The 22,199-nt window shown below is 43.4% G+C and overlaps 1 protein-coding gene and 1 long non-coding RNA gene across 3 annotated transcripts in view; one reads left to right on the forward strand and one right to left on the reverse strand.

The window, feature by feature from the left end:
* Window positions 1–22,199, reverse strand: part of LOC309480234 (uncharacterized protein) — a 157,470-nt gene that overhangs the window by 1,046 nt on the left and 134,225 nt on the right. The gene's annotated exons all lie outside the window — the stretch shown is intronic.
* LOC309480526 lies at window positions 14,907–19,557 on the forward strand. Its single transcript, XR_014199675.1, has 4 exons — window positions 14,907–15,057; window positions 17,327–17,392; window positions 18,202–18,272; window positions 19,370–19,557. It is a non-coding gene; the product is annotated as an uncharacterized lncRNA (long non-coding RNA).

Genomic DNA, 22,199 nt, shown 5'->3' on the forward strand with positions numbered 1-22,199 from the left:
TACTCTAAATAACAAATAACACTGTAATGTTCTCTTATGTCACCTTTCATAACTCTTTTATATCATTACTGAGCAAATGACGTCGTCTGAGTTTAACTCTGCCACCGCGGCATACCCTACTATTTGCACGAAATGGTGGACACCCGCGAACTCCACGTGCGTTACTGAACCCGCATCACTTAAACTATAAATTTAGCCATCAAAATCACACAATAACTAAATAAACATTGCTGTGAATAATGTATTTTCATATCTGTGCACAATACAGACTCACGTTTCACATACAAGCTTTCATTACTGTTGTTTCTGATCATGTTCTATTCACGAGTAATGACAATACAGTTTTTGTGCTCAAAACTTACTTCACACAACAAAATACTAAAGATAACGGTTCATGAACCCCTTTTATCTGTAATAAACTGAGTTAATCTTACCTGCAAGACAGATATCAGATTCAATGTCAATCACAAATGGAGCGTCTCAATTCTGTGTGTTAGCTATCTGCTCGTCTCTGCATTAAAGGTAGGGTAGGTAGGATTTTTCTAAAAAAACTTTTTTTCAAATTTGTTTAAACTGTCTTTATATACCAATACATAATTAAAATGTAAGTGCTCTGAAAAAGAGAGTATAAAAATCGAGTGACTGTAGACCTTTTAATCTGAAATAAACACAGCTCATTATTTCCATCCGGGAGGAAACAATTGATTGGTTTGGGCGACTATGGGCTGATAGTCAGAGTGCGGGAAGCGCGAGGACGCGATCGCTGATTACATTGGACTTGCTCTTTGGACTTTGCTCTTTGCACTACTTTTTGTTGTCTTTTAAAAAAAAAAAATGTTTTTATAAATAAACACGCCCACAGCTCGCAAGCCGACCCTGTCCTCTTCCTTCCTTGAATTTGAATTTTGTTACAGCGTCCTCCAGCTGAGCGGTCGGCATCGCGCGTTCATGTGTTTTGGGGGCGTGGCTTTGGAAGGAGCTCAGAAGGGAGGGGGTGGAGTGAATGGAATAAGTAGCTGTGTTTATTGCAGTCCTGTGAGGACTACAGACACTCGATTTTTATACTCCCTTTACTCTGAAAAAAAAGAGTATAAAAATCGAGTGACTCTAGACCGTTTAATCTGCATTAAACACAGCTCATTATTTCCATCCGGGACGAAACAAAGGATTGGCTTAGGCGACTGTCTCTCGCAACCATGGCAACCACCCTTTTGCCACAGGATCTGCCCACTTCCGCGCACCCGTTTGATTTGAGTAATTCAAGAGGCACGGAACCTAGGAATAGCAAAACAATGGCAGAGAAAGAGCAATCAAAATTCACATTACCGGCATATGCAGTTAGCGAAGGCAAACAAGGCAAAAAAAAAAGGAAGACAGTACTAGAAAAGGTAATGAACAAAAAGTCTTTGGATAAACAAAGAAATAAAACGCGTGTCAATATGCTCGGACCCTAGTTGCACGGCCTCTTGCACGACCTCCTCTGCTTCGCCCTCGACCCCGGACCTGTCCTCGAGCTGACGATGCGGTACTTGTCTCTGGAGTGTAGTCCACATCAGAGTCAACAATGTTTTCATCATGGAAACTCTTACATGCAGAACACCATATATGTTATGAATCTTACACGAAATTCATCTTCATCACAGTGTAACTGATGGTAATGGAAAAACGTGCATCAATGCAACCTGTTTTTAGCTTTGCCTTATAGATATAACTAGCTCGTTAGTGAATCAAAAAATATATATTTTAAACTTTACCAATGCTAGCTTGATAGTGAGTACTAAAATACATATTATTTATTTATATTCATAATGATAAAGTTAGATTTTTTTATTACATGTGATTCTGACATGATGTCACTGCATGCACTCCTCTCCGCTCTTCTCAGGTAAATAATGCGTCTTCCAGCTCAGCGTTCATGTGTTTTGGGGGCGTGGCTTTGGAAGGAGCCCAGAAGGGAGGGGGTGGAGTGAATGGAAATAATGAGCTGTCTTTAAAACAGTCGTGAGAGGTCTACAGACACTCGATTTTTATACTTTCTTTTTCAGAGTACTTACATTTTAATTATGTATTGATATATAAATAAAGTTTTTAACAAATTTGGAAAAGAAGTTTTTTAGACAATTCCTACCTACCCAACCTTTAACTGCTATATTACGCGTTCTGGAGCAGATCTTAGCGAGAGCTCCCCCTAGCGGTTTGGATAATTTACACCGCTGTATACACATAAATCAATACCCTTCTTGCAGATCTCTTATTAAAGTAACCAAACAGGAGTCTAAGACAGGCTTTAAACACAAGCACAAACATTTAGTCTGAATAGATTACTCTGAATATAAATGTATGCTAATCTCTCACTTTCGTTTTTAATAACTTATTCACACTAGTGCCAGATAGAGATGTGAGATGCAGCTGCTCGATGCTCCGGTGAGCCCACAAGGCCTCTTTGGCGTCGCGGTGGAAGCGTTCTCTGAGAAATTCATGGAGGCGCTGAAGCAGTCGAAGATGCTGTCACACCTCGTCCCCAAGCGGCCCAACGCTCCCCCCAGGGCGAGATCCAAATCATCGGCGGCTCAGTGGCCGACTGGATACGAGCCTGAACCGTCCAAACCGGCGCTTCGGCAGAGGCCACACTAGAAGTCCCGCTACGGCTTAGCGCAGCGCCTTCTCTTGTGGACGGATCAGGCACTCCTCTCGATTCGGGCAGGTTGAATTGCGGCGCGGACATGCTGTCCAGGGAGGGCATCATACACGGATAGTGGAGATTACACCCTCAGACAGTGAAGATGATCTGGAGCCTCGAAGCGGATATCGACCTCTTCGCATCAGAGGAAAACGCCCACTGCCCGTTATTCTTCTCGCTGATGACTGTCCCCCTGAAATGGGATGTGCTGTCGAGCCACTGGCCCAAGGGTCAGAAATATGCATTCCCCCCAGTCAAAATAATGCCACTAGGGCTGTAAAAGATCAGAGAGTTGAGATCTGCTGATAGCACCGAAACGGCCCAACCAGCCGTGGTTTCCGGAGTTGTTAATGTAACCCAGGTCACTGACTAGATCATTAGTAATTGTAAGTATATATTTTTTTATTAATATCTGTTTAGTTTTAATAACAAACGAATGCAGATTTAAATTGATTTATGTTATAATACAAATGTAAATCTAGAAATAAAAATCAGAACGAGAGCAGCAGAGAGTGTGACGAAGAAAAAAGACGCAGATTGACATGAGACAGTGCATAAGTGTTCATAGCTCTTAAAAGAGTATTTAAATCATCTAAAAATACATTATTTTTGTGAAAAATATCCCCAGAAGTCATGCTTTAATGATAATAGAAGCCGACAGAAAGTTAGAAATACATATGAAAGAAGACTGAAACTATCTGGATTAAGGCCAAATCAAAAGTGATGAAACTGACAATTTATTTAATGTAAACAGTTTATTAAATAGCTGAATAATGATCATTTTTGGCTTTGTTTTTCTGCAAGGCCGGGGTTTTTTTTTTCTTCTTGTTTTTCTTATGTCATCTGAGTCATTGCCCTATTGAATCCTGATCTGTCCCTGCCGTGGAAGCTCTGTCTGTAGTTTGGACATGGCGAGCCAATCATCTACTTGATCATACCTGGAATGAAATAAAACAATAATTTTGCCGAACTGGTAGGATAAAACATATTCACCTTGAACTGTGCTATTTTGTTATTTTAGTTTTTTCCTCTGGATTTCCCTTGGATCACTCGTTGGATTTATCCTATTGAACTGAAACTGGACTAATAGCACACGGACAGCCTTTTGCTACTGTCACAGGCGTCTAGTCTTCTGTATCTGACCAGCATTTTCACAGCTGTACCTGCCATTGAAAGTTGCAGATTCCATTCAACCTATGTTGGAATGCATCTGGGACATTAAGAAATGGTTATCAATTACCTTTCTCCAACTTAATGAGGACAAAACAGAAACAATTGTTTGTGGTTCCCCAGAATTGAGGAGTATTCTCATTAAGGTAGTCTCTTTTAATTTTATCACAGGCATGTCAGATCACAATTTAGTTCTTATAGCACGGAAATTAAACAAAAATAGATTTACATTTAGAATAAATAAGAAAGAGGCCTTTTATAAAATACCTAATAAAGATTTGGCACATTTTGACCAAGAGTTGGAGAAGGTAGACTGGAATGTTTTGAACTCTAATGACAAAATAGGCTCATTTTGTGGGAGCTTTTTAGATCTAATTAATAATATCAAGGTGAAATTTATTAAAAAGTGTGTTAACTTGTATAAAAAGGCACATTTACCCTGGTTGACAAAATTTGGAAATTAATGAGGAGAAGAGATTATCTACTTAAAAAGGCGTTAAAAATCGAACATTGAAAATGATATACGTCTATTCAAGAATTATCGGAATAAAGTAGTGAAAGAACTAAGGACTTCGAAAGCAAACTTTTTTATTGATTTGATAAAACACAAGCTAAAGGAAACAATCACTTAGTTTGGGAGCACATTAATACTATTTCTCGGAAAAAAACCTCTCATAAATGTTATGAAATTAAAATAAACAATGTTTTAACGCAAGAAGAATCAAAGGTAGCTAGTGCTTTTAATAGTTTTTTCAAAGATTCTGTTAATGATTTGGTTGTTGGTTTTGGTAACAGAACAATGGAAATGAAATATGTAGATTCAACTAGACCTGCAAAGAGCTTTGGACACGGTAAACCATAGCATCCTGTTATCTAAATTGTCCGCTCACAATATTTCTGAAGAGACATTATGATGGTTTAAGATGCACAAGAATTAAGAGTACTATGTCTTCTATTTTGGACTGCTCAGTTGGGGTGCCACAAGGCTCCATTTTGGGCCCTCTCTTGTTCAGTGTATATATAAATGATCTTCCAGCTATTTGTCCTGAAATTCACGTACAAATGTACACCGATGACGCAGTGATATATGTCCATGCAAAATCAAGTCAGAAAGCAGCAGCTGTGCTCCAGGGAGCGATGGAAAAAATCTCAGATTGGATGGTACAATCATGCTTGACATTAAATTTTAGCAAAACAGTTAGTATGTTTTTTTTTCAAAAATAAGGAATACGTCTCACTCTGCGCCGGAAGTTCTTGTAAAAGGAACAAGGATTCACGAAGCAGAGTCTGTCAAGTATTTAGGCGTAGTGTTAGATAGGACACTGTCATTTAAAAAGCATGTTTCTAAATTGATAAAAAATGTTCCGATATATTTGCCCTCAAATGAGCACAGATGCAGCCAAGCTTTATATGCATGTGATGATATTTTCACATTTTACATATTGCATCACAAATTGGTCTCTGTGGCAAGGGGGGCGTGGCCCAGTGGAGTCTGTGATGGGAGAGAAGATTGGGAGACAGGTGCGGTGTAAGTGGGTCAAGTGCAAATGATGAACACCTGTGCCTTATTGCAGTGATTGGTATGGAGAGAGAATAAAAAACACCTGGAAAGGAGATGAGTGGAGAGAGACCAGTGGAGAACTGTGGGTGCAACGTGCAGAGAGCTGACAATAAGTGGAAAGAGTGGGAAACCTGAGACGAGAGAAGCCAGAGAGCTCGAGGAGCATATTGGATGATTGCTGACACTTGTGGACTGAGTTTAAACGCTGTTTCTTTATTTCTAATAAATACCCGCAGTCTCCGCAAGCCGACCCTGTCCTCTTCCTTCCCTGAGTCTTTAAAATATCTGAAAAGTGCTACAGTCTCTTTCAACCAACTCTGTACAAACAGGCACTTAAAATTTTAGATAAAAAAACCTATTTCATAAATTATTAACGTTTGAAAATTTTGTTTTGTTTTCGAATGTTAGTTTAGTATATAAAATTCTTCATGATTTGGCCTCACAGCCCCTGAGAATGTTTGTTTAATCTTGTGAAGAGAAAGGACTTAGAACAACGCGAGCCTCCTCCAGAGGGGATTGTTATGTCAACTTTAGGTTCTCTACCTTTGGACAGAATTGCTTCTCTGTGAAAGCTGCAGGGATGTGGAACTTTATGTGATGTGGAAATTTACTGTTTGAGAGAGTAGTACCTTGCAACGGTTTTAATTTAACTTGAAGAAGTGGTTGAAAGACGGTCAGATTTGTGATCATTAGCACAAAACTGGTAAATTGGGGTATTGTTAAAAATGTAAGAAGGTAATATTCTTATTTTATATGAAAAACAAAACAAAAACAAACAAATATTGTAAATGCATGTTAGTTGAGGTGATCCTTTTGTAGGTGCTGTATCTGTATTTTGTATTGTGAATGAACTCATCAGTAAGAATGCTCATTGTCCACTGTATAAACCTGCTGTCACTTTGCCTCTGCCCAGGGACTACAGATGAAAATTAGCTTGTAGCTATTTCTGGTCTGTGCAACACATTTGTTGTGCAATGTCCCTATCAAATAAATAAATAAATAAATAAAATAAGGAGCTGGCCAATCATTTCCCTTCAGTTTTCTATAGCGCTTTTCTGGGTACTCAAAGCGCACTATTACACTATATACAGCAGGGAACGGCAACTGGCGGCCCGCGGGCCAAAACTGGCCCGCCAGCAATATTTTCTGGCCCGCCGGATTATTTTGGTAGTCCTAAATGCTGCACAAAACTCTTCCACTACTTGAGAAAAGCCGTAGTCGCGCGGCGATTTCACCGCCGCATACTGTGTGAAACGCCCATAGGGAATCATGCGGCGCGGGATAGTATAACTGTGCGTTCACACCGGACGCGAATAGCGCGTCAAATTCGCGCCTGCCGCGTCTAGTTATACGCTTGACCACTTTGTGTCCGTTCGCGCGTCAAAAGACGGTAGCGGTCAGAACTCTGGTGTACTTTGGACGGAGCGGGCGGTCTGACTGACAATAGCCCACTCGCACTCCCGACATCTTTTGACAGCGTATCCGCACTTAATTCTGACCACCTGTACACCTAGTTCTGAGCTGTTTGGTACTGAAACCATTGTCAGTCAACAACATTATTTTTTTGCAAGGATGTTTGAAATAGTTCGGCAGAAAATAGCCTACTTCATTTCGTCAGTAGGGCAATATGATTTTCGTTTATGTTGCTTAGAAATTTGAGTGATAGGCTTTGTCTTATTTAATTTATGTTATTTATATTTCTTTCTTTTTTTCTGTGGCATTTTTTTTCTCTGCTGACAGTACAATGTTAAAATAGCCTACTATTTATATTGACACGAACACAATTTTTGTATAGCATTTATAATTATTATAGGCTACTTAATCTCCTTCTTTCCGTTAGAGACATTTGAATGTGAGATTATGGAAACGAGATCTAAATTTTGTGGACCCGTCAGGTCGGGAAATAAAGCGGGGGTAACACCGAGTATATTTTAAGCGGTTGCTGAATAGAACCTTGTGGGAGCGGGACGGAAAAAAAAACAGTCCCGCGCAGACCTCCTTAAACCTTAGGTGTGTATGTGTGTGTCCCCGAATAAATAATAATAAAAAAAAAGGAATAAAGTTCAAAAGTCGGACTGTACGGAATGAGGCATGATTGCTATTCACACCTTTATTAAAATGGCTGTAATCTGTTACCACAATAGTACTTGATCTGTTTAAAATGATTTCCTTGATATATGCATAAGGTGTTAAATTAAAAATCAAAATTAAAATTTGTCTAATAAATTTTTTCTATTTTTGATCTGAGCACAATCAGAAAATCAGAAAACGTACTCGGTTACTAACGTAACCTCGGTTCTCTCTAGAAGAGGGAACGAGTACTGCGTAAGATATCTTACGCTAGGGGAAAATCCTTTTCCGCGAGATATTGAAGCCAAAAATTATCCTTAATTTTGTAATAATGCAAAACGCGTTGCAGCAGCAATGCAGACATAGGCGAGACAGCTCGCGCGCCTATTGGCTGCTCTGCGGCAACTGCAGCAGCCTATCGAGCGAGGCCTGGCGTGACGTCAGACCCAATCAGGGCACTTCGCGCCCGCTGCGTCACGTCCCGCCGAAATGGGCGTGGTCTAGGCCTATAAATATCGCTCGCAGGCAGCTATTATCTGGTTTTTCATCATCGAAGCTACCAGAGCGTGTGCATGCACGGCAAGATACGCAGTACTCGTTCCCTCTTCTAGAGAGAACCGAGGTTACGTTAGTAACCGAGTACGTTCTCTTACGAGAGGTCTCTCGTACTGCGTAAGATATCTTACGCTAGGGGACCCAGTGTAAAACGCCGTGCATGCTGAGATCTGACACCAAAGACCCAAGGGCGAAAGCCCGGGGTACATATAGTGCACAATCACTCAGTGAACTCACAGAGAGTCCGGGAAGAAGGAGGGGTGCAGCCTCACTTTTCCACATAAAGTAGCGTCGAAGGGACGCAAATTTCATCATACAGACAGGGCGGGGTACGGCCTGAACTGATGGGAAAAAATGTGGGTCTTACACAGTTTGCCCAGCTTTAAACTGTCGAAAATTGAGCTGTGCTCAGTAAACGCAGCATTCTGAGCTGAACGCATCAGGTCAGATAATACTGGTAGTTTAGACCGACAGCAGCCTGGCCTGCAGGGCGGGAACCTCTAGGTTATAAAACCTTATAAATGTAGACGGGGAGGCCCAGCCTGCCGCCATACAAATATCTTGCAAGGCAATCCCACTTGACCAGGCCCACGAAGAGGCCATGCCTCTCGTGGAATGCGCTCTGACACCCAAAGGGCACTGCATGCCCTTGGAGGCGTATGCCAGCGCTATAGCATCAACTATCCATCTGGATAGGCTCTGTTTCGACGCGGCTAGTCCCTTAGAACGTCCGCTAAACGAAACAAAGAGCTGTTCCGTCTGTCTGAAAACAGACGAGCGAGACACATAAGCTCGTAATGCCCTGACTGGGCAAAGGAGGCTCGCGTCTCTTTCCTCATCAGGGACCGGTAGGGCTGACAGAGAGATAATCTGCGCCCTAAACGGTGTGTTGAGGGATTTTGGAACATAACCGTGCTTAGGTTTGAGTATAACTTTTGAGTCATTGGGCCCAAACTCCATGCACGCCGCGCTCACAGAGAGCGCGTGCAGATCCCCTAGAGACAGGTGTTTCAAATCGATTGACTGTAAAGGCTCAAATGGCGCACCTTTCATGGCTTCCAGAACCGTAGAAAGGTCCCATACGGGGACTGAGGGAGGTCTGGGAGGATTCAGTCTCTTAGCTCCTCTAAGGAAGCGGATGACTAAATCGTTCCTTCCTATTGACTGACCAAGCGTTGTTTCTGAGAACGCTGCTATAGCCGCCACATAAACTTTGAGCGTGGAGGGGGCCCTGCCCCCATCCAACAGCTCTTGTAGGAAGGAAAACACCTCCGTCACATCACAGTTTGTGGGTGACACACCACGGGCTGTGCACCAGCCCGAAAACACTGACCATTTCGAAGAATAGAGTCGTCTTGTAGACGGAGCTCTAGCCTGCGTGATCGTGCTTAATACTCCTTTAGGGAGTCCAACATGTACCCGTTGATGGCCCAGACATGAAGGGACCATAGTTCCGGGTGAGGATGCCAGATCGAGCCGCGGGCCTGTGAGAGGAGATCTCTCCTCACTGGTACTGGCCACGGGGCAGTACTTGCTAACTGCATCACGGCTGGGAACCAAGGTTGGTTTTTCCAGAACGGTGCTACCAGCAGTACTGAGCATCCTTCTTCCCTGATCCGTTCTATCACCTGAGGCAGGAGAGAGACGGGGGGAAAAGCATAGAGCGGGCGGCGGGGCCACACATGGGCCAGCGCGCTCCTGCTCTTGGAGAAAAATTCTTGACAGTGAGCGTTTTCTTGAGACGCAAACAGGTCCACTTCCGCTCTGCCGAATTTCTTCCACAGCAGTTGGACTGTCTGTGGGTGTAGAGACCATTCGCCTGCCGGAACATTGTTCCTGGACAGTCTGTCTGGTCCTATATTCATGATCCCTGGCACGTGCGCTGCTCTGAGCGAGCGCAGGTTGCACTGAGCCCATACCAGGAGGCGTTCTGCCAGCCTGTACAGTTTCTCGGATCTGATGCCGCCCTGGCGATTTATGTAGGACACCACAGACATGTTGTCCGAACGGACCAAGACGTGGTGACCTTTTATTTGGGGACAAAAACGCGTCAGTGCGTTGTCTACTGCCAGCATTTCGAGGCAGTTTATGTGCAGGAGCTTCTCCCGTTCTGACCACTGGCCGAAGAACGGTCTGCCCTCGAGCAGCGCTCCCCATCCCGAGGTGGACGCGTCCGTGGACACCACTTTCACCCTCGAGGAAGTCCCCAGGCTTACACCTGATTGGTACCAGTCGTTCGCTTTCCAGGGTTTCAGAGCTGTAACGCATTTCTGATTGACCCTGAGGCGAAGCAAACCGGGTGCCCACGCTTCGCGTGGGACTCACGCTTTCAGCCAAAACTGCAGCGGGCACATGCGGAGCAGACCCAGCTGGAGCACTGACGATGCTGAGGCCATGAGACCTAGCATCTTCTGAAATCTCTTGAGCGGGACAGACGCGCCGCAGCGAAAAGAGTTCGCTGTGCGTCGAATGTCTACCGCGCGCTGTTGTGATAGTCGCGCTATCATGGATAGTGAGTCCAGTTCTGTGCCCAGGAAAGATATTTTCTGACTGGGAGACAGGGAGCTCTTCGCCCAATTGACACTCAGACCCAAATCCTCGAGGTGATCGAGTAAAATGGTCGTGTGTTCTATGAGCACTGCGCGAGATTGCGCTAGAATCAGCCAATCGTCCAAATAGTTCAGCACTCGCATGCCTCTCATTCTGAGGGGTGCGAGCGCCGCATCCATGCACTTCGTAAATGTACGGGGTGCTAGGGACAAACCGAACGGCAGGACTGTGTACTGATATGCCTGGCCCTCGAAGGCGAATCTCAAATATCGCCTGTGACGTGACGCTATCTGTATTTGAAAACACGCGTCTTTCAGATCTATTGACACAAACCAATCTCCTTGGCGAATCTGCACAAGGATTTGCCTGGTCGTGAGCATCCTGAACTGTCGCTTCACAAGCACTTTGTTCAGTTGCCTTAGATCTAGTATGGGTCTGAGACCCCCGTCTTTTTTCGGTACCAGGAAGTATCTGCTGTATAGCCCTCCCTCGCTCTGATCTTGAGAGAGAGGTTCTATGGCCCCTTTGCTCAATAGTTTCGTCACCTCGGCTCGAAGTAGATGTGCTACTTCTGCTTTTACCGTGGTCTCGACGCGCGCCACATAGCGGCGAGGGCGTCGGCGAAACTGCAGCGAATAGCCTCTTTCTATAATGTTCAGCACCCACTTCGAAACCCCGGGTAGCTTTGCCCATGCGTCTGCATGGATAGCTAGGGGTCGAATACGAAGCGCGCTCCGCTCGCTCAGCGATGGAGAAGCTTCGGTGTGCTGTAACACAAGCGTGTCGCTCGTGACATTTGAGGCATGGGGCGCGCTGATGACAGCGGGCAGATTGCCCGCGCTCGACTCCTCTGCGGTGGTTAACCGCGAGGGGGAGGGCTGGGCGGTTCCCGTGGGAACTGTCATGTCTATGTGCGGATGTGGGCGCGGGACAGCGGGCACATTTATCACACCGAAAGCATCGTTCGCTTGCGTGAAGCGAGTGCACGTTGGTTTCGTTTTTACAGAAACCGTGAGACATGCATAACGTGGTGTTAGTGGGCACATTCACCATGTTTGAAGCGCAATCGGTCTGAGCCGATTCATGTGCGCGAGCCCTGTGTGACGGGCTGTGCTTGTGTGTAGAGATGGGCACTGGGCAGTGGGCATTCTTCTTACACATAAAGCACCATCGGCCGTGGCACCAGAAAAAATTCACACTTATGGGATTTATCTGGGTAGCCGTAAAAACGGCGTTTGTGTGCAGGCAAGCGGGTGACAGAACCGACTTGTTTACTGCAGGATACACTGGAACAGTCACATTTACTGGAACTGAACGAGCGAGAAGTTGCCATAGAAACAGAGAGCGTCAACATGCTGGCGTTTATTGCAGGCCTGCGTGCATTACAACAGGCTTGTTCACTGCAATATTGACATTTCCAGTCGCCTGAATTCCAGAGGGGAATGGGAAATGTATAGGAAAAAGGAGGTTGGTCCGTCCGCAGCGGGACCAGAAAACTCCCTTTTTTCCTTACGCCAGTGACGCACGGAGCACCATAGAAACGGTGTTTGGGTGCAGGCGAGCGGGTTGTACAACGCGCTCGTTGGCTGCAAAATACACATCTGCAGTCGCCTTTTCAGGGAACTGACAGAGCGAGCATTGACGGCATAATTTTATCTGCCGGTAGACCCGGGGATCGAACGCGGGTCTCTCGCGTGCAAAAACCTGAGAGTCTGCCACTGGGCCACAGGGGGAGACACATTGTAACTCAGTTAGCGCGAGTATTATAAGAGAGCGTCAACGTGCTGGCGTTTGTTTGCAGGCATGCGTGTATTACAACAGGCTTGCTCACTGCAATACAGACATTTCCAGTCGCCCGAACTTCAGAGGGGAATGAGAAATGTACGAGAAAGACGAGGTCGGTCCATCCGCGGGGGGACCAGAAAACGCTCTTTTCTCCTTTCGCCAGTGACGCACGGAAACCATAGAAACGGTGTTTGGGTGCAGGCGAGCGGGTTGTGCAACGCGCTCGTTGGCTGCAAAATGCACGTCTGCAGTCGCTTTTCAGGGAACTGACAGAGCGAAGCATTGGCGGCATAATTTTAACTGCCGCTAGACCGGGATTCGAACTCCGGTCTCTCGTGGGAAAAACCAATGATTCCGCCACTGAGCCACAGGGGGGGAACGCAAAGGTTTTCGGATGCACGAGCATATAAGAGCGTCACATGCTTTCTTCGGCGTATGCTTGCAGGCGCGCTTGTATTAAAACAGGCTCGCCTGCTGCAATATTGATATTTCCAGTCGCATGATCAGGGAACTGGGAATATGTATGAGAAATTGAAGGTCAGTCCATCCTCGGAGGGACTAAAAAACACATCTTTCTCCTTTCGCCGGTGAGTGACGCATGAATGGGGCGCAGAAGGCAGGGTAGCTTTCTTATAACGTAAAGAAAAACTAACCCCGACCGTCCGCTTCCAGCCTCCCTTGTGAGCGGCGCAGTTTGCGCGGCTTGAACAGAGGGAGAGAGAAAGCTAGCCCCGTGACCGCCTGCTCCTGACATCCTCTGTGAGCGGCGCGGTGTGCGCGGCTCGAACAGAGGGAGAACAGGTATCGTCCCCCAAGCAGGCAAGGCAAGCGGGCGAACCGGCAAGCTTTGCGGGTTGGGGGGGGGGCGGAGGAGCAGTCTCGGAGAAGGATGCCAGGTGAGTCCTCAGAGTCACCATAGGCAGTACCTAACTCGCAGTGAGGGCAGTCGCCGTCAGCGAGTGCGAGAGCTGCGTGATCAGGAAAAGGGGCGTCTTGAAAAAGACGCCCAGCTCTTTTAGTGCAATGGGAGTGTGTGTCGCGGCGGCGAGCACACACACATACATAAACACAGTAGCAGAGAAAGGATATAATGCCGGAAAGCGCAGCAGGAAGGCAAGGAAGGCGGCGCGGCCAGCGACTTCAGTGACTCGTCCCGCTGAAGGTGCTCTCTCTCGACGGCGCGGCTTCTAATCCAGCTCCAGCGATGCGTGTGCTTCGCTTGAAGGATGAAAAATCAGATAATAGCTGCCTGCGAGCGATATTTATAGGCCTAGACCACGCCCATTTCGGCGGGACGTGACGCAGCGGGCGCGAAGTGCCCTGATTGGGTCTGACGTCACGCCAGGCCTCGCTCGATAGGCTGCTGCAGTTGCCGCAGAGCAGCCAATAGGCGCGCGAGCTGTCTCGCCTATGTCTGCATTGCTGCTGCAACGCGTTTTGCATTATTACAAAATTAAGGATAATTTTTGGCTTCAATATCTCGCGGAAAAGGATTTTCCCCTAGCGTAAGATATCTTACGCAGTACGAGAGACCTCTCGTAAGAGAACCCGTCCTTATTCGTTTTTTTTTTCTTTTTCATTTCAGTTCAGGAAATAAATAATGGAAAAACAAGTCGTTTTATCTTTTTATTTTTGGTTTTATGAATGATCCACGGACGGTGACGGACACATCATATTCCACAATTATAGGCCTATATAAGAGTATTTAATTTGTATCCATAGGCCTACTCCGTGTAGCTGGCCCGCCATCTACTGGCTAAAAAAAATATTGGCCCGCGGCCAAAGTTACTTGCCGACCCCTGATATACAGTATACAGTATAGTGTAATAGTGCGCTTTGAGTACCCAGAAAAGCCATATATATATATATATATATATATATATTCTTACTTGTAGCAACTCATAATGGTAATAAAATGTTTATACTGTAATGATTTTCTCAAAACGTAATAAAATATTGAGCAATTTTTACATTTTGAGAAATGTATTACATTAGAAACTTACCAAAACATATCATATTTTCATTACTGTAATAGCTTTTAAAACGGAATACCAATGTTTTTTTTGTTAAATGAATATATATGTGTAATATTAATTGCATGAATATTTAAATGTTGCATCTTGCAGGTAGTTTAAGACTGGATTTAGGTTTTTCTTCAATGTATTGTAAGGGAATACTAATATGTTTATGTTTTAAAAGCTATTACAGCAATGACAATTTATGTTTTGGTAAGTTTCTAATGTAATACATTTCTCAAAATGTAAAAATTTATATTACATTATGAGCTCAAGATTTTATTACATTTTGAGAAAATTATTACATCATGACCATTTTATTTCAATAATAATGTAATACTTATTTCATTATGTGCAGTTTTTACATTATGTGCCGTTATTACATTATGAGTTGCTACATTTCTCAATTAAACATTTAGACATCTTTCTTTTTTACTTTGATAATCCAGTTGATTTGCAACAGAATTGTCTGGTAAGTCCCTGCTTACCATTATGAATACATCGATACTTATACTTGGAGGTACTCGGCTATAAGCCAATTCTCTTCATTTCTAAAGAGAAAAGAAATGGGTTTGTGGCTGAAGTCATCACTTCAATGGGTCCATTTGCAGTTGGACCACTTCAAGCCATCTTTGAAAGGATGACTAGCCTTTATGAAATCTGTATTAAAAGTAAGTATTTCGTATGATCTACACATGCAATATTCAAAGAAATATTTTCAAATTTTCTTTCAAAAAATTCTCATAGATTACCTGAGGCTTCAAAACAACACCAGTACTGCTGAAACTGTCTGCCAGCACCCGACTTCCTCCCTTTCTCCTCCATCTTCTTCCTCTAGCCTTCCTCCTTCTTCCTCCTCTTTTGACACCGTTACTCCAACCGCTGCCTGTCCCTTCGAGACCCTGGTCCCACATTGCGCTAGATTTTATCACCGCCCTCCCACCCTCTCAAGGGTACACGGTAGTTTTGACCGTGGTGGACCGATTCTCGAAGGGGGCTCACTTTATTCCCTTGCCCAAATTACCCTCAGCCAAGGAGACAGCGGTGACCGTTGTAGATCACGTCTTTCGCTTACATGGCCTCCTGATAGACGTGGTTTCCGACAGAGGACCCCAATTTGTGTCCAAATTTTGGCGAGAGTTTTGTAGATTACTGGGAGCGACCGTTAGTCTGTCCTCAGGGTTTCACCCCAGAGCAATGGCCAGACCGAGAGAGCCAACCAGGATTTGGAGAGAGTGTTGCGTTGTTTGGCTGCCAGGAATCCTTCCTCTTGGAGCCAACATATCTCTATGGTGGAGTACGCCCACAATGCATTACCAGTGTCATCCACGGGCCTATCTCTGTTTGAATGTAGTTTAGGTTACCAGCCACCAATTTTTCCCAGTCTGGAATCCGAAGTCGCGGTCCCCTCCGCTCACGCGTTCGTCCAGAGGTGTCACCGCACATGGACTAGAGCCCGTGAGACTCTACTCCAAGTGGGGGCGCGCACCAAGGCTAAGGCCGATCGCCACCGGTCGAGGCCACCCGTATACGTCGCTGGTCAAAAAGTGTGGCTTTCTACTAATAACATTCCTCTCCGTTCCGTCTGTAATAAGTTAGCTCTTAAATTCATTGGCCCGTTCACTATCACCAAGATTATTAGTCCGGTGACAGTCCGCCTCAACCTTCCTCTAGCGTACAAGAGAATTCATCCCGCCTTTCATGTTTCCAAAATTAAACCCGTCTTTCGATCGCATCTTAATCCGCCTGCTCCGGTTCCCCCCCCCCCGTCGCGACTCGTAGATGGGGAGCCTACTTATTCGGTTAACCGTATCCTGGACTCAAGACGGAGGGGACGCGGATTCCAGTACTTGGTGGACTGGGGGGGGTACTGTCACGGTTCATGGATTCATTGACTCTCTCTCGCTATGTGTGTGCATGTTGAGTGAATGGGCGCGGCTCATCAGCTGGCTCGTTTTCCACTGATGGGCCGATCAGCGCCAGCTGTTCTGAATGAGGATGTCCTATATATTGTTTGCTCACTCGTCTTGTCTTTGTCAGATGGTTGTGGAGGTTCTCCTGGGCCTGTGCTATTGTTCTCCTGTTCCAGTCCTGTTTCTACGATGCTTCACCGAGGATCCTCGTTTCCACGTGGACCTGCATTCCGCCCGCTGAGTCCCTGCGTTACCAAGTCTGCCCGAGTTTGCCTGAGGATTATCTGCCACTCCGACTCTGAGTTTGCCTGAGGATCATCTGTTATTTCTACACTGAGTGATTCCTGTGCATGCTGCCTGTCAAATTGAGCCTCTTGTCTTCTCTTTTTGACGATAATAAATACTTATTCACTCGCACCTGAATCCTTGACTATTTTCCAGCGCACCATGACAACCCCTCTTCCTCCTCCATCTTCTTCTTTCAGCCTTCCTCCTTCTTCCTCCTCTTTTGACACCCTTTCTCCTCCTCCATCTTCTTCTTTCAGCCTTCCTCATTCTTCCTCGTCTTTTGATACCCTTCTTCCTTCTCCATCTTCGTCCTCCAACCTTCCTCCTCCCACGTCCTCTTACATCACCCTTCTTCCTCCTACCTCTTCTTTCCCCACTCCTCCTCCTACACCATTTCCCCTCACCCCTACCTCCTCTTGCATCACCCCTCCTTTCTATGATTCACATCTTCCATCTACAAACCCTTCTTTCCACTGCCAGAACAGTCCTGCTGCCCCATCTAAGCCCAAAGATGCAGGTGATTTGTTTTCTTCACTTCAGCCAAAAACATGCACAACATGCAATACGTTTTATTTAAGCTTGAACAAAGTTCTATTCCCAATTTTAGTGCCAATGCCAGCATTTTAATCCAGATTTAGTTCTGACTGTGTGTGTGTGTGTGTGTGTGTGTGTGTGTGTGTGTGTGTGTGTGTGTGTGTGTGTGTGTGTGTGTGTGTGTGTGTGTGTGTGTGTTTTACAGACAATTCCTCCACAATAATTCCAAGGACAGGAGGCAAACAAAGAAAATGGATGTATAAACAAGCAGGTATTGTGTATTTGCATTTTTAATGAAAACTGACTAACTACAAAGTAGAACACAAGTTTCTTATTTCAATATAATTTTTAAAAGGCTTTTTTTTAAGTCGCAAAATATTGTTAAATTCCATAACTAATCATAGACAATAATGTCTATGAAGCTGATTATGTGTATGCAACTGATTGTGCATAAACTGGAATAATCCCCTTCAATGTTCAAACTTACTTCTTGATTGTAATACACTGGTTAAATGCGTACAGGCGTCATACTATTCCCGTGTGCATGGTTGCTGTTTTAATTAAATGCTTTTAAATAATACCAAATGAGTTATAAACAAATTTCAAGTATTCTATTAATGGAACTGTGGCGAGCAGGACGAGGTCGAGGGACGTGAGAGACCGGTGTCGCTCATCAGTAATCACTCCACCGGTCTCGTGCCGTCCTCTCACGACCCTCGACCTCGTCCTGCTCGCCACAGGAACTTATATTTAATGACCATACAAAATAAGCAGCTCCTAATGACAATGCACAGTGCCTTTACGGTTAAAATAAAATATTTGCCATTATGTAAATGTAAAATGTTTCCATTATGGAGTGTTTCCATAATGTGCACTATTACCAAACCACACAGCCAATTCAAAGCAAATTGTACTTCAGATGGTCTAATTTCAGTTCATTTTTAGGGTTTCAGGTGGCCAGGCCATTGCAAGGATTTATGCATTCTATTTATTAAGAATTGTTTACCGAACTGTTAATATGTCATGAGTGTAAACATTTCCTGATTATATATTATATCCTTTTATATTTTTCTGTTGTAGAATGCCAAGTACATCCCAGATTAAAAACATTTCCATATGACAAGATCATAAGGAATAGGATGTCAAAGGAAGTAAGATTGAACTCATTTTGTAAATGTTTGTCCGAAATGTATTCCTTAGTAAAATAGGTGTTAGTGAGGCCAGCAGGGGGCGCTCACCCTGTGGTCTGTGTGGGTCCTAACACCCCAGTATAGTGACGGGGACTCTGTACTGTCAAAGAGCACCGTCCTTCGGATGAGACGTTAAACCGAGGTCCTGACTCTCTGTGGTCATTAAAAATCCCAGGATGTCCTTCTAAAAAGAGTAGGGGTGTAACCCCGGCATCCTGGCCAAATTTGCCCCTTGGCCTCTGTCCATCATGGCCTCCTAATCATCCTCATATACTGATTGGCTTCATCACTGTCTCCTCTCCACCAGTAAGCTGGTGTGTGGTGGGTGTTCTGGCACAATATGGCTGCCGTCGCATCATCCAAGTGGATGCTGCACATTGGTGGTGGTTGAGGAGATTCCCCCCATCTATGTAAAGTGCTTTGAGGGCTCAGAAAAAGCGCTATATAAATGTAACAAATTATTATTATTATTAAAAGATTGAAACGTAATAATTTGTAAAAAAATTATGTACATTTATTTGAAATGAGAACGAATCTGTGGCCTAATAAGGGCATGGTACAGGCACGTTTATTTGTATTATGTGTTTATGTGTATTTGTATTGTTTTTTAGCATGATGTTTAATGTGTGTGTGTGTGTGTGTGTGTGTGTGTGTGTGTGTGTGTGTGTGTGTGTGTGTGTGTGTGTGTGTGTGTGATGTTGCTAATGTTTCTTAAAGGGTGTCAAAGAGGTCAAAGTGAGATGGAAGCCGTGTTCAGGATGGTATCACATATAACTTGTATAAGGGTGCACTACGGTAATTATACAAATAAGGTAAACATGTTCTAAAAATCTAGGATATTTGTGTTTACATGTATTATAATAAACTTTTGCTTATTCATTTTGATTGCCTAATACATCTTTCTTGCTTACATTTTTGTTTTTAAATGTCTTTACTGAATGCAAAAATATTTTTGCCCTTCAAAAAGTCAATCTATTTTCAATAGTTACATGTCATAGCCTGTTCTGTAAATTTGTATATGATCTTTTTTTTTTTTTTTTTTTTTTTTTGATTTGCAGTGGGATGAAATGGACGGACACCTGGGAGCCCTACAATCTTTTCTTCCAAGAATAAAGTTTAGTTTAAAGTTTATGTGCCTGTTCTTGGTTAAGTTACTGTGTTAGTTTGCTGTTCTTGTTTTCTTATCTACATTTATTGCATGTAACTGTTTCTTTGCTGTTTTCTAATACATCTAATAATCGATTGATTACTTTTCACTTTTTTACAAATCACTTTTATGGTAATTAATGTTGAATAAATGATCAAACATTGGTACTGTGAGTGTTTTTTTCCCCCTGGAATTCCATTTTGGAGTAATATTTTCAACTGGGTGTTACAAAGGCTGAACATTGTTGAAGCTTTACACGATCATCTGGTAAATGTTATTGAATTGATAAGTATTATTTATGGTAACTTGGGCAAAATGGTTGTTCTTGGTACCAATTGAGGTACTATGGCAAAAATAAATAATATACATTGGAAATAATTAACTAATACAGTATATTTAACAATAAATAAATGAGTAACAATTAATGTTAACAGGCATTAAAACAGGCATTAAATACCCTTCAAATATTGTAATCAATTAAGTAAACATTGCTTTAAAACCGTCAAGTGAAAAATTAGTAATAAAATGAACAAAGTGGCAAGTCTAGAAGACAATATACTGCAATGAAGGCTCTTCACTGTCAATTCTGGTTAAAAAATAAGGCAGTGTGTACGTACAGCTGTAACAATACACCTTTTGTTACAATTGTTTTTTATATATTGAAGACAGAACATGTAGCGAACATGGCAGGGCATAAAATAGTACAATAAAATAGTGTGGCATTAATTGGTAACGGGATTAGGAAATTATATCATAATTGTAGAACAGAGTGCTCTGTAGCTTTAAATCCAACAGACTAAGTTGTAAAAGCTGGTTTCTACGCATGCGCGAGTATGTGTTACGGTGATGAAGTTATATGCTTGTATGTTGAACTTCTGCATCTCCTCTAGTAAAGTTATATGTTGTTAAACGAACCTTTGCCTTGCCGCTCGTCATTCAACATGGTGTCAGAAGTGGGATGGCTCGGATGTGTTTCAAAACTTGCTCAACCTCAGAAATGTTCCACGCGATGAGACATTGGGTTCGCCAGCGGAGAGATTAATGTCGAGGCAGACGCGCACAACTCTGCCAATCAGCAAGTCCATTCTGGTGCCAGCCTCAAAGGACAACGTTGCTGTTAAGACTCAACTCTCAAAAAAGAGACACTGTCAAAAGAGATACTACGACAAGTCCAGCAGAGCTCTCCGGCCACTCATACAAGGTGAGATAGTGAGACTTGCAACTTCTACAGGCCATAACAGAATCGGACTCGTCAAACAGCTCTGTGATGAACCAAGGTCATATCTTGTGGAGACTGAAGGAAAAGAATACAGACGAAACCGAAAACATATCCTTCCTGTCGCGGAGCCACAACCACAACGGTTCGAGCACAGCGATGTGACATCTCCCTTTGTCCAGACCCCTTCTGTTGAATCTAAGCACAAATACTCCACTCCAAGTGAAGTCAAAGAACAATGCACCCCACAAGGAGCCGAGAAGAAGCCGCTGAATGAACATTCAACAAGAATTCCTTCCACAGTTCCATATGTGACCAGAGCAGGTCGCCTTTGCAAACCAAACCCTAAATACATGGAATGAAAAAAAAAAAAAAAAGACAGAGGAAACAGTTTAGTTTAGTAACAAAATGTTCAATTTGTAAATGTTGAGGTTATTTTGAAAAAAAGAGGTTAAGTGTAAAAATACTTTTTACTCTCAGCTTAACTAATCTGTTAAATGTGTTGCTTATAAAGATAAAGGCTTTGAGTTAACTTACAATTTAAGGAACTTCATAGGGAACTTTTCGTTAAGGAATATCTGTCACAATTAAAGAAGGAGGATGTAGAACAGAGTGCTCTGTAGCTTTAAATCCAACAGACTAAGTTGTAAAAGCTGGTTTCTACGCATGCGCGAGTATGTGTTACGGTGATGAAGTTATATGCTTGTATGTTGAACTTCTGCATCTCCTCTAGTAAAGTTATATGTTGTTAAACGAACCTTTGCCTTGCCGCTCGTCATTCAACAATAATATTGAATTTGAATTTCGGATGAATTTACATATTTTGGTTTTATGTATTTAACATTTTGCCAACAGTATTTAATAAATTAACGATACACTCGAGACGTTTGTTAACATTGTTTTTATAATACACAATAATACCCTTTAATGTTGTGATTTTGAGGTGTCAAACGTAAAAACCTCTGATTGGCCATTGTGGTGATGGGCACAACTGTGATTGGCTACAATGCTCAACGCTGTAAAACACACACACACACACACACACACACACACACACACACACACACACACACACACACACACACACAGTATAAGGTAAGGTGCGGGAGCCATTGCCAGCATATTGGGCTTAATGAATGGAAACAACCCGAACGGATGGCCAGTCCATTGCATGACAACACAGACAGACAAATAAACATTCACACTCTCATCTACATGGACACTTTAGTGTCTCCAGTGTCAGATGTACTACCCATGGTGGAACACCCTGCTACATATTTTCTGTCAGATATGCTACGTTTTTCATTTTTTTTCGCTGTGTTATCGCAAATTTACATTCCAGCAGCTTTATCATGTTTTGATTTCAATCTTGCCACCTCTTACTCAATGGATAATTTCTTTTTAAATCTGGGTTTTCACTGCCTTTGACGTTTCATTGGAACCCACAGGACCTGTTGAGGTCTTAAAGCCATATTAAAAACGATTCCTGTTACAAAGTATGTTTTGCTGTTATTATTACGTCAGT

Source organism: Leuciscus leuciscus (genome assembly GCF_965113295.1).
Source record: "Leuciscus leuciscus genome assembly, chromosome: 1".
In the NCBI taxonomy this organism is placed as follows: Eukaryota; Metazoa; Chordata; class Actinopteri; order Cypriniformes; family Leuciscidae; genus Leuciscus; species Leuciscus leuciscus.